The following is a 10,446-nucleotide window of genomic DNA, read 5'->3' as shown; positions in this document are numbered from 1 at the left end:
AGGTAACTACTGAAGATGTTGAGAAGATTTTCCCTCAAGGAAAATTATACTGTAACCACCAAGTTTCTTACTGTTGTCTCTCAAACATTTGCTGCTGGCTGCTGTCACAGACCAGGAGCTGGATTAGCTGGCATGGACCACCCCTGCGATGAAATATAACAATGCCTCTATAGCTAAGGACACCAGACTAAAACAAGAAATGTCTTGTAGATATTAGCGGTTGCTGTGGCTCAGAAATATATTCTATTCACTAGTTCCAATAAGAAATTCCAGTTTTTCAATATCCTTTGCAATAAAAAAATGATCTATTCAGATCCACAATGGACATAAATATATTCTCTGGTGACATAAAATAAATTTGGTAGGATACCCCGTACCAGTTTTCTTCTTGTTTAATGCAGTATCTAGAAATTAATTACAACATTTTCACATGGTACATGCTGAACTAGCATCAGCTTGTTCCTGATGTATTCGGTATCAGATTGAATTCTGATCAATTTATAGTGCTCCTATCAAGGAATTGCAAGTCAGAAAATCTTGACATTAACAAAAATATCCATGGATATCTGGTGATCCCTCCCACCCCCACTCCCCCCAGTTTATATACTAGATGTGACATCACATGGTATGGAATACCCCATTGGCCACTTTGGGTCAGCTGCCCTGGCTGTGTCCCTTCCCAACTTCTTGTGCCCCTCCAGCCTTCTCGCTGGCTGGGCATCAGAAGCTGAAAAATCCTTGACTTGAGACTAAACATTACTTAGCAACAACTGAAAACATCAGTGTGTTATCAGCATTCTTCTCATACCTAACTCAAAGACATAGCACTGTACCAGCTACTAGGAAGACAATTAACTCTACCCCAGCCGAAACCAGGACAGTATCCACCCCTTATTCTATACCATTGACGTCATGCTCAGTTCCCATACCTTCAGTTACACCCTGGTCAATCATCATCACCTTTTCCGTCCTTTTGAGATATATAGACAATGAGATAGAGATATATATATGTATACACACACACACAGATATCATTCCTTTAGTTTATGGGTTGTGTTCATAAAATGTTCGTTGAGTTCATTTAGTCCCCGACTCTGGGCTCCATCTGTCATACCAGTCTTTCTGGGCAGGAGGGATGGTGCAAAGTCCTCTCAATCTGCAGAGCAGGATCGGGCTTCAGTGCGGTATGGCGAGCTGGTGATATTGGGCGCAGCAGTAGGATGGTGTGCACTGTTGGATTGTTGCATGCTGGAGTCAGTTCTGGTTCCATCACTACTGCGCTTCGCTCAGTTTTATCACAGTTCTTTCTTGCTTGACCTAAGTGATTCTTACTGTAGTACTATGGATATAGCATATAACAATTATAGTAATGATGACATACAGTGGCAGGGTTATATAGCAACTAAAATCATACAGTTTAATTCTGGCTATTCTCACCTAAAATCAAATCCCCTTGAGGGACATAGTGGACTTCCCCATCTGTTTTGCATCACCCACCAAGTGCACCCAGGCCCTTCAGCAAAAGCAATCCCATGAATGGGTTTACCTCTGCCTGAGGCAGGAGTAACCCAGACTGTCTTCCCTAACATATTTTTTATGTGCACTACAGGGACTTTATCCCCTTCTACAGTACTTAAAAGTTCTGACCGGGCAGGGCCACCCCGATTGGCAGATCCTCTGGTGTTGACTAACCAGGTGGCTTTTGCTAAATGGGTATTCCAATGTTTGAAAGTTCCACCCCCCATTGCTCTCAATGTAGTCTTTAACAGTCCATTGTATCGTTCGATTTTCCCAGAGGCTGGTGCATGATAGGGGATGTGATACACCCACTCAATGCCATGCTCTTTGGCCCAGGTGTCTATGAGGTTGTTTCAGAAGTGAGTCCCGTTGTCTGACTCAATTCTTTCTGGGGTGCCATGTCACCACAAGACCTGCTTTTCAAGGCCCAGGATAGCGTTCCGGGAGGTGGCATGGGGCACGGGATATGTTTCCAGCCATCCGGTGGTTGCTTCCACCATTGTAAGCACATGGCACTTGCCTTGGCGGGTTCGTGGGAGTGTGATATAGTCAATCTGCCAGGCCTCCCACTGTTTATATTTCAGCCATCGCCCTCCATGCCACAGGGGCTTTAACCGCTTGGCTTGCTTAATTGCAGCACAGGTTTCACATTCATGGATAACTTGTGCAATAGTATCCATGGTTAAGTCCACCCCTCGATCGCGAGCCCATCTATATGTTGCATCTCCTCCCTGATGGCCTGAGGTGTCATGGGCCCCACTGAGCCATAAATAGCTCACCCCTACGTTGCCAGTCCAGGTCCACCTGAGCCGCTTCAATCTTGGCAGCTTGATCTGCTTGCTGGTTATTTTGATGTTCTTCAGTGGGCCGACTCTTGGGTACATGAGCATCTACATGACGTACTTTTACAAACAGGTTCTCCACCCGAACACCAATATCTTGCCATAATTCAGCAGCCCAGATGGGTTTACCTCTGCACTGCCAGTTGCTCTGCTTCCATTGCTGTAACCACCCCCACAGGGCATTTGCCACCATCCATGAGTCAGTATAGAGATAGAGCACTGGCCACTTCTCTCTTTCAGCAATGTCTAACGCTAGCTGGATGGCTTTCACCTCTGCAAACTGACTCGATTCACCTTCTCCTTCAGCAGTTTCTGCGACTTCTCGTATAGGACTCCATACGGCAGCCTTCCACCTCTGATGTTTTCCCACAATGCAACAGGACCCGTCAGTGAACAGGGCACATTGCCTCTCATTTTCTGACAGTTTATTATACAGTGGGGCCTCTTCAGCACACGTCACACCCTCCTCTGGCGACATTCCAAAATATTTGCCTTCTGGCCAGTCCGTGATCACTTCCACAATTCCTGGGTGACTGGGCTTTCCTATGCGAGCTCGTTGTGTGATCAGTGCAATCCACTTTCTCCATGTGGCATCAGTTGCATGATGTGTAGAGGAGACTTTCCCTTTGAACATCCAGCCCAGCATTGGCAGTAGGGGTGCTAAGAGGAGCTGTGTTTCAGTACCAACCACTTCTGAGGCAGCTCGAACTCCTTCATATGCTGCCAATATCTCTTTTTCAGTTGGAGTATAGCGAGCCTCGGATCCTCGATATCCTCGACTCCAAAACCCCAGGGGTGGGCCTCAGGTCTGTGGCAGCACACTCCCCCCCACCCCCACCCCGCCAGCAGGAAACGAATCTTCTCCAGGCAGGGAGAAGGGCAAAAAAACCCTAAACCCTAGAGGCCACAGGTTGAAATTTGAACTGACCAATCGAGTCGTGCCAGGTACACTGAGGTGACCATCTTGGCCAATAGGGATGAAATGACCACTGGTCAGATTTGACAAGGGTATAAGCGGGGTCCCGCCAGTGGACGTGTTGGCAGTTCTCCTCAGAGCAGTGGGTCTGCAGTCGGGGACTCCCCCTTGGGTTGGGGCACCACCCGAGGTAACTCCTCGAGGGAGAGAGCACTCGGCTTTTAGGTGAGTGATACGCACATTTTGGAGCCATCACTTTATATCTTGGGGATTCTTAAGTCGGCTGTGTAGTATTAATTCTCTTTACATCGAGTCTGTGGTTTTATAAAATATTACCGGACTTCTAACTAACTTTTTAATGAAGAATAAATCTGCGTTTTAACACCTGTTGGATTTGGTTAGTCATGCATCTGTAACAGGGTCTCTTCAGGTGCTTTCTGCCAGAGGCTCCAGGTAGGGCCATTGTCTTTGGCTGCGGTATAGAGCACAGTTTTAACATCTTGTCCTGCCCGGACTGGTCCAAGGGCTACTGCATGAACAATCTCCCGTTTAATTTGTTCAAAGGCTTGTTGTTGCTTCAGGGCCCCATTTAAAATCATTCTTCTTCCGGGTCACTTGATAGAGAGGGCTTACAATCAGACTGTAATTTGGAATATGCATTCCCCAAAAGCCCACAACACCTAAGAAGGCCTGTGTTTCCTTTTTATTAGTTGGTGGAGACATAGCTGCTATTTTGTTGATCACATCCATTGGGATCTGACGACGCCCGTCTTGACATTTTATTCCTAAAAACTGGATCTCCTGTGCAGGTCCCTTGACCTTACTTTCTTTCATGGCAAAACCAGCCTTCAAAAGGATTTGGATTATTTTCTTCCCTTTCTCAAAGACTTCTTCTGCTGTGTTGCCCCATACGATGATGTCATCAATGTATTGCAGGTGTTTTGGAGCTTCACCTTTTTCCAGTGCAGTCTGGATCAGTCCATGGCAAATGGTGGGGCTGTGTTTCCACCCCTGGGGCAGTCCATTCCAAGCGTGCTGGATGCCCCTCCAAGTAAAAGCAAATTGTGGACGACACTCTGCTGCTAGAGGGATTGAGAAAAATGCATTAGCAATGTCAAATGTGGCATACCACTTGGCTGCCTTTGACTCTAGTTCGTATTGAAGTTCTAGCATATCCAGCACAGCAGCACACAGTGGTGGCATAACTTCATTCCAGCCACAATAGTCAACTGTTAGTCTCCACTCCCCATTAGACTTTTGCAGTGGCCATATGGGACTATAAAAGGGTGAGCGAGTTTTGCTGATCACCCCTTGGCTCTCCAGTTGACGAATCAACTTGTGGATGGGAATCAGGGAGTCTCGGTTGGTGCGATATTGCCGCCGGTGCACCGTCGTGGTGGCAATTGGCACTCGTTGTTCTTCAACCCTCAGCAACCCCACAACCGAAGGGTCTTGAGAGAGACCAGGCAGGGTAGACAGCTGTTCAGTGCCCTCCGTCTCCAAGGCAGCTATACCAAAAGCCCATCGATACCCCTTTGGGTCCTTGAAATACCCTCTCCTGAGATAGTCTATGCCAAGGATGCACGGAGCCTCTGGACCAGTCACAATGGGGTGTTTCTGCCATTCATTCCCAGTCAGGCTTACTTCAGCCTCCAATACAGTTAACTCTTGGGATCCCCCTGTCACACCAGAAATACAGATGGGTTCTGCCCCTTTATAACTTGATGGCATTAGAGTACACTGTGCGCCGGTAACTACTAGAGCCTTGTACTCCTGTGGGTCTGATGTGCCAGGCCATCGAATCCACACTGTGCAGTAGACTCGGTTGTCCCTTTCCTCCACCTGGCTGGAGGCAGGGCCCCTCTAATTCTGGTCAGAGTATCCAGTATTCACTTCTTGTAAAATTGGCTCAGAAGTCCCTTCAAGAGGATCAGAAATGAGATCAGCCCTTCTACTCTGTTTGGAAACTGGAGCGGCATTTTTCCTGGGAGAATCCCCTTTTGTGGTGGTTGTTCCTTGCAGCTCACGTACCCGTGCATTTAGGACCGAGGTAGGTTTTCCATCCCATTTCCTCATGTCCTCTCCGTGATCACATAGGTAAAACCACAGGGCACCTCGTGGTGTGTACCTTCTATATTCTCTGTCTTGGGCAGAGGAACGCTCACTCCTAATAGCTGAGACATTGGTTCTTACAGGTGGGGAGTAGGACATATCCTCTTTGAATTGCTGGAAATCCTCGGACAGCTTCTCCACAGCCGAGATGGAGGCTTGTAGGGAGGAGGAGAGATTTTCTTTGTATTGACGGAGTTGGCAAGCCACTTCATCCACCGTTGGTGCCTCTTCGTCTTTCCAGGTCATTATCGCCAGTGAGTTGGCATAGGACGATGGTGCGCTCTGTACAAATTTCTGCCACATGGGTCATGTGCATGTGACTTCGTCTGGATCTTTGGGTAATTGTGTGTTGTCCGGGTCATGATGAATCCTCTCTAGCACAGCTAATTCCCTCAGATATTGGATACCTCTTTCCATGGTGGTCCACTTGCTTGAATGACATATAACATCTTCCTTGAAGGGGTACCTTTCCTTCACACTTGACAGGAGTGGCCTCCAGAGGCTGAGGGCTTGTGTCCCTTTTCCAATTGCCTTGTCAATGCCACCTTCCCTGGCAAGCGATCCCAGCTGCTTGGCTTCCCTACCTTCTAAATCCAAGCTACTAGACCCACTATCCCAGCATCAGAGAAGCCAGGTGATAATTGCTCACCTATATGGTGGCTGAAATCTGTTCGCATATCCCGCAGCTCACTCAGGGATAGGGATCAGGTGATTACCTCTGGTTCTGTCTCTTCCTCCTTTTCCTGTGATGGCTGTGGTTCATCTTCATCCTTCGCTAAGCAAACTGATTTTTCTGTATATTTCTTCTTCTGTATGGGGGCAACTGATACTGGTGTGGGTTGGTCCGTTGGTTCAGTTACAGTACTGCTCGCTGGGGTTTGGGTAGCTGCAGTGCCCATCGCCGGGGCTGGAGGGAACAGAGTGCCTGTCGCCAGGGTTGCAGTGGCCGCAGTGCCTGTTGTCTTGTTGTTAGATCCAGAGACCTTCTCTTCCCCTGAGGGTACCGAATGGTGTCGAACAGGGCTCGATAGGCATGGGCCAGGCCCTAGCACGTTGCAGTGATTTCTGTCTCTCTGGAGCTGCCAGGGTGACAGCATACCTTTTCCAAATATTTTACTAGTTCTTCCAGATTCTGCACTTGTTCAGGGGTGAAATTCCAAAACATTGGAGGTGCCCACTGTCCTAGGTACTTGCCCATACTACCCCACACACCCTGCCACTCATAATTATCCAGCCTCGGGGCAGATCTCTGGGTGATCTTCTTAAATAGTTGTTTAACCTTAAACAAGAGCTGAACCACATTCAGGAGCATGCTAATTCCTAGCACTAGGGCTAGGACCGTGCTGGTCTCAACATCCCAAGAGTATTCAAATTTTTCAAAATTCTCAAACACCATTGTAACTGGACTGAAGGAGAAAGGAGAGAGGAAGAAAGGTACCCCACCCATAGATTGGCTCTCCGAGGTGGAAAGGTAAATGGTGTAATTATTAATAGTTTCCCACAGATGGCTCCCGAAGTACAGAGGTGACAACAATGCTGAGTGCAAATACCGGATTAATTCCACAACCGATAACTTTATCATACCATAAACCAGTGTTACATCCAAGCGAAAACCCTAATCCACCTCCCACGGATGATAAGCAGCAGCACAGGGACTACACACAGCAAGCGAGGTGATACATAACAGAACTTTAAAAACGAGAGCAACAACTCTAAGAACACATAAATCAACATAGTGACCAGTGACTATTAGACCAATATAATGAATGCTTATAACAAATTTGTTTTAACAAGCTCTGGTCAGGTTTGTTGTTATCTCAACCCTTCGTGCCCCACGTTGGGCGCCAAAAAGGACTGTCGTGGTTTAACCCCAGCCAGCAACTAAGCACCATGCAGCTGCTCACTCAATTCCCTTCCACACCCAGTGGGATGGGGGAGAGAATCGGAAAAAAAAAAGTAAAACTTGTGGGTTGAGATAAGAACGGTTTAATAGAACAGAAAAGAAGAAACTAATAATGGTAATGATAACACTAATAAAATGACAAAAGTAATAATAAAAGGATTGGAATATACAAGTGATGCACAATGCAATTGCTCACCACCCCGCCAATCAATGCCCAGTTAGTCCCCGAGCGGCAATCCCCCCCACCCCCACTCCCCCCGGTTTATATACTAGATGTGACATCACATGGTATGGAATACCCTGCTGGCCAGTTTGGGTCAGGTGCCCTGTCTGTGTCCCGTCACAACTTCTTGTGTCCCTCCAGCCTTCTTGCTGGCTGGGCATGAGAAGCTGAAAAATCCTTGACTTGAGACTAAACGTTACTTAGCAACAACTGAAAACATCAGTGTTATCAACATTCTTCTCATACTGAACTCAAAAACATAGCACTGTACCAGCTACTAGGAAGACAATTAACTCTATCCCAGCTGAAACCAGGACAATATCAAGAACAAGAAAATCCTACACAATAAGTACTCAAGTACTGCTAGTCCAAAGCAGTAATAGGAAATATTGACAGACTCAACCTATTCCAATGTTATGGACTCACTCAATCTTTTTGTGTGAGGATCTATGTCTGAGAAATTTAAGCAAAAGCTGAAACTTTTGAATGTATGTCGTGGTTTAACCCCAGCCAGCAACTAAGCACCACGCAGCCGCTCACTCACTCCCCCCCACCCAGTGGGATGGAGGAGAAAATCGGGAAAAAGAACCAAAACCCACGGGTTGAGATAAGAACAGTTTAATAGAACAGAAAAGAAGAAACTAATAATGATAATGATAACACTAATAAAATGACAACAGCAATAATGAAAGGATTGGAATGTACAAATGATGCGCAGTGCAATTGCTCACCACCCGCCAACCGATACCCAGCTAGTCCCCGAGCGGCGATTCCCTGCCCCCACTTCCCAGTTCCTATACTAGATGGGACGTCACATGGTATGGAAAACCCTGTTGGCCAGTTTGGGTCAGGTGCCCTGGCTGTGTCCCCTCCCAACTTCTTGTGCCCCTCCAGCTTTCTCACTGGCTGGGCATGAGAAGCTGAAAAATCGTTGACATTAGTCTAAACACTACTTAGCAACAACTGAAAACATCAGTGTGTTATCAACATTCTTCACATATTGAACTCAAAACATAGCACTGTACAAGCTACTAGGAAGACAGTTAACTCTATCCCAGCTGCAACTAGGACAATGTATTACTTGTCTTCTGTTTTTTTCCTGCTGTTGGGGACCTATGGACTGGGACTTGACTTTCTGAGGTTTTAGGAACTGGTGTAGAGACTCTTCATATTTAGTCAGTATCAGGGACTCTGGGCAGTTTTGTCAAGGATGTAAGTGTGCAGCAACACCAAGAGTGAAGTATGATTCACTTGCACCTGCTTTCCTACTGCTAGTTAATCTGACCAGCAATATGCCTTGCTATTTTTCCACTTTTCCCAAGATTTCAAATTAAAATAACCAAATGACTGAATTGGGTATGATGATATTTTGGCATGCAGATTTGTCTAAAATAAATCTGAGTGAGACTCAAAACATCATTTTAATGGTGACAAGGTGTACTCTGAATTACAGAATTTCTGAGCTGAATATGGAATCAACTGTGTGACTCATCACATTCGCTAGAAAAGTCCACACCTATGCATTTGAATATTTTATTTCCCAGACAATGTTGAATGGCTACTCAAAAAGAATCAAACTAGCTCCAGTGTGCTGACACTCTAATCCCTAAAAAATAAAATAATAAACTTTAATCTGGTTTATATTCCAATTTCATTGCAAGGCTTATAATAACAAAAAAAGTTAGAATATTACACTCTGCTAACTAAGAAAGCTTTCATAGAATCATAGAATCGTTTAGGTTGGAAAAGACCTTCAAGATCATCGAGTCCAACCGTCAACCATGCCCACTAAACCATGTCCTGAAGTGCCTTGTCTATGCACTTTTTGAATACCTCCAGGGATTGTGATTCAACCACTTCCCTGGGCAGCCTGTTCCAATGCCTGACAACCCTCTCAGTAAAGACATTTTTCCTAATATCCAACCTAAACCTCCCCTGGCACAACTTGAGGCCATTTCCTCTTGTCCTATCACTAGTTACTTGATAGAAGAGACCAGCATCCACCTCACTACAACCCCCCTTCAGGTAGTTGTAGAGAGCAATAAGGTCTCCCCTCAGCCTCCTTTTCTCCAGACTAGACAACCCCAGTTCCCTCAGCCTCTCCTCATAAGACTTGTTCTCCAGGCCCTTCACCAGCTTGGTTGCCCTTCTCTGGACACGCTCCAGCAACTCAATGTCTTTCCTGTAGTGAGGGGCCCAAAACTGAACACAGTACTCGAGGTGCAGCCTCACCAGTGCTGAATACAGGGGAACAATCACCTCCCTGCTCCTGCTGGCCACACTGTTTCTGATACAGGCCAGGATGCCGTTGGCCTTCTTGGCCACCTGGGCACACTGCTGGCTCATATTCAGCTGGCTGGGCTCATATTCATTGACATCATTAAGAAATCCCCTTAGAGAAGGAATTCCTGAAAATTGCTGTTTGAGAGAGAAATTCCACTTTCCAGCCAAGCTCCTGAGAGTTTAATGGCTTGGAGTACAATTATCTGCCAGGAGGGAATCTGCCTCCTTACATACGAATGCCACAAGCAGCTGGCTGCAGAAGTGGTGTTGGCAGTAGCTTCAGCCACATGACTATTCCTCTAGTCCAGGGAAATATGCCAGATGGCAGCCAAAGAAGAAAAGCAGAAAGAAAGCAGAGGAAGGTACAAAAGAAGCTCACATAAAACAACAGAGAACCTTTCTTTCTTTTCCATATGAAGAAATAAGTTTCATTATTACTATGTCTCAGGAAGTGTATCTTCATAGCTATCCAAATGAAGATGCAGTTCTGACACTGCAATAATTTAACAAACTTATTAATTTTTTGATTATTCAATTAAATTCATAGTATTGCCGGTGTCATTTATCCATAATACCCTTTTTACTTTGGAGTTTACAATCTCTGCAGAATTGTCACTATGAAAAAAGATTTAATGACCAGCCAGACAAT

The sequence above is a fragment of the Aquila chrysaetos genome (genome assembly GCF_900496995.4).
Source record: "Aquila chrysaetos chrysaetos chromosome W unlocalized genomic scaffold, bAquChr1.4 W_unloc_1, whole genome shotgun sequence".
NCBI lineage: Eukaryota > Metazoa > Chordata > Aves > Accipitriformes > Accipitridae > Aquila > Aquila chrysaetos.
The sequence above is the reverse complement of the archived record's forward strand: the minus strand, read 5'-3'. Positions refer to the sequence as shown.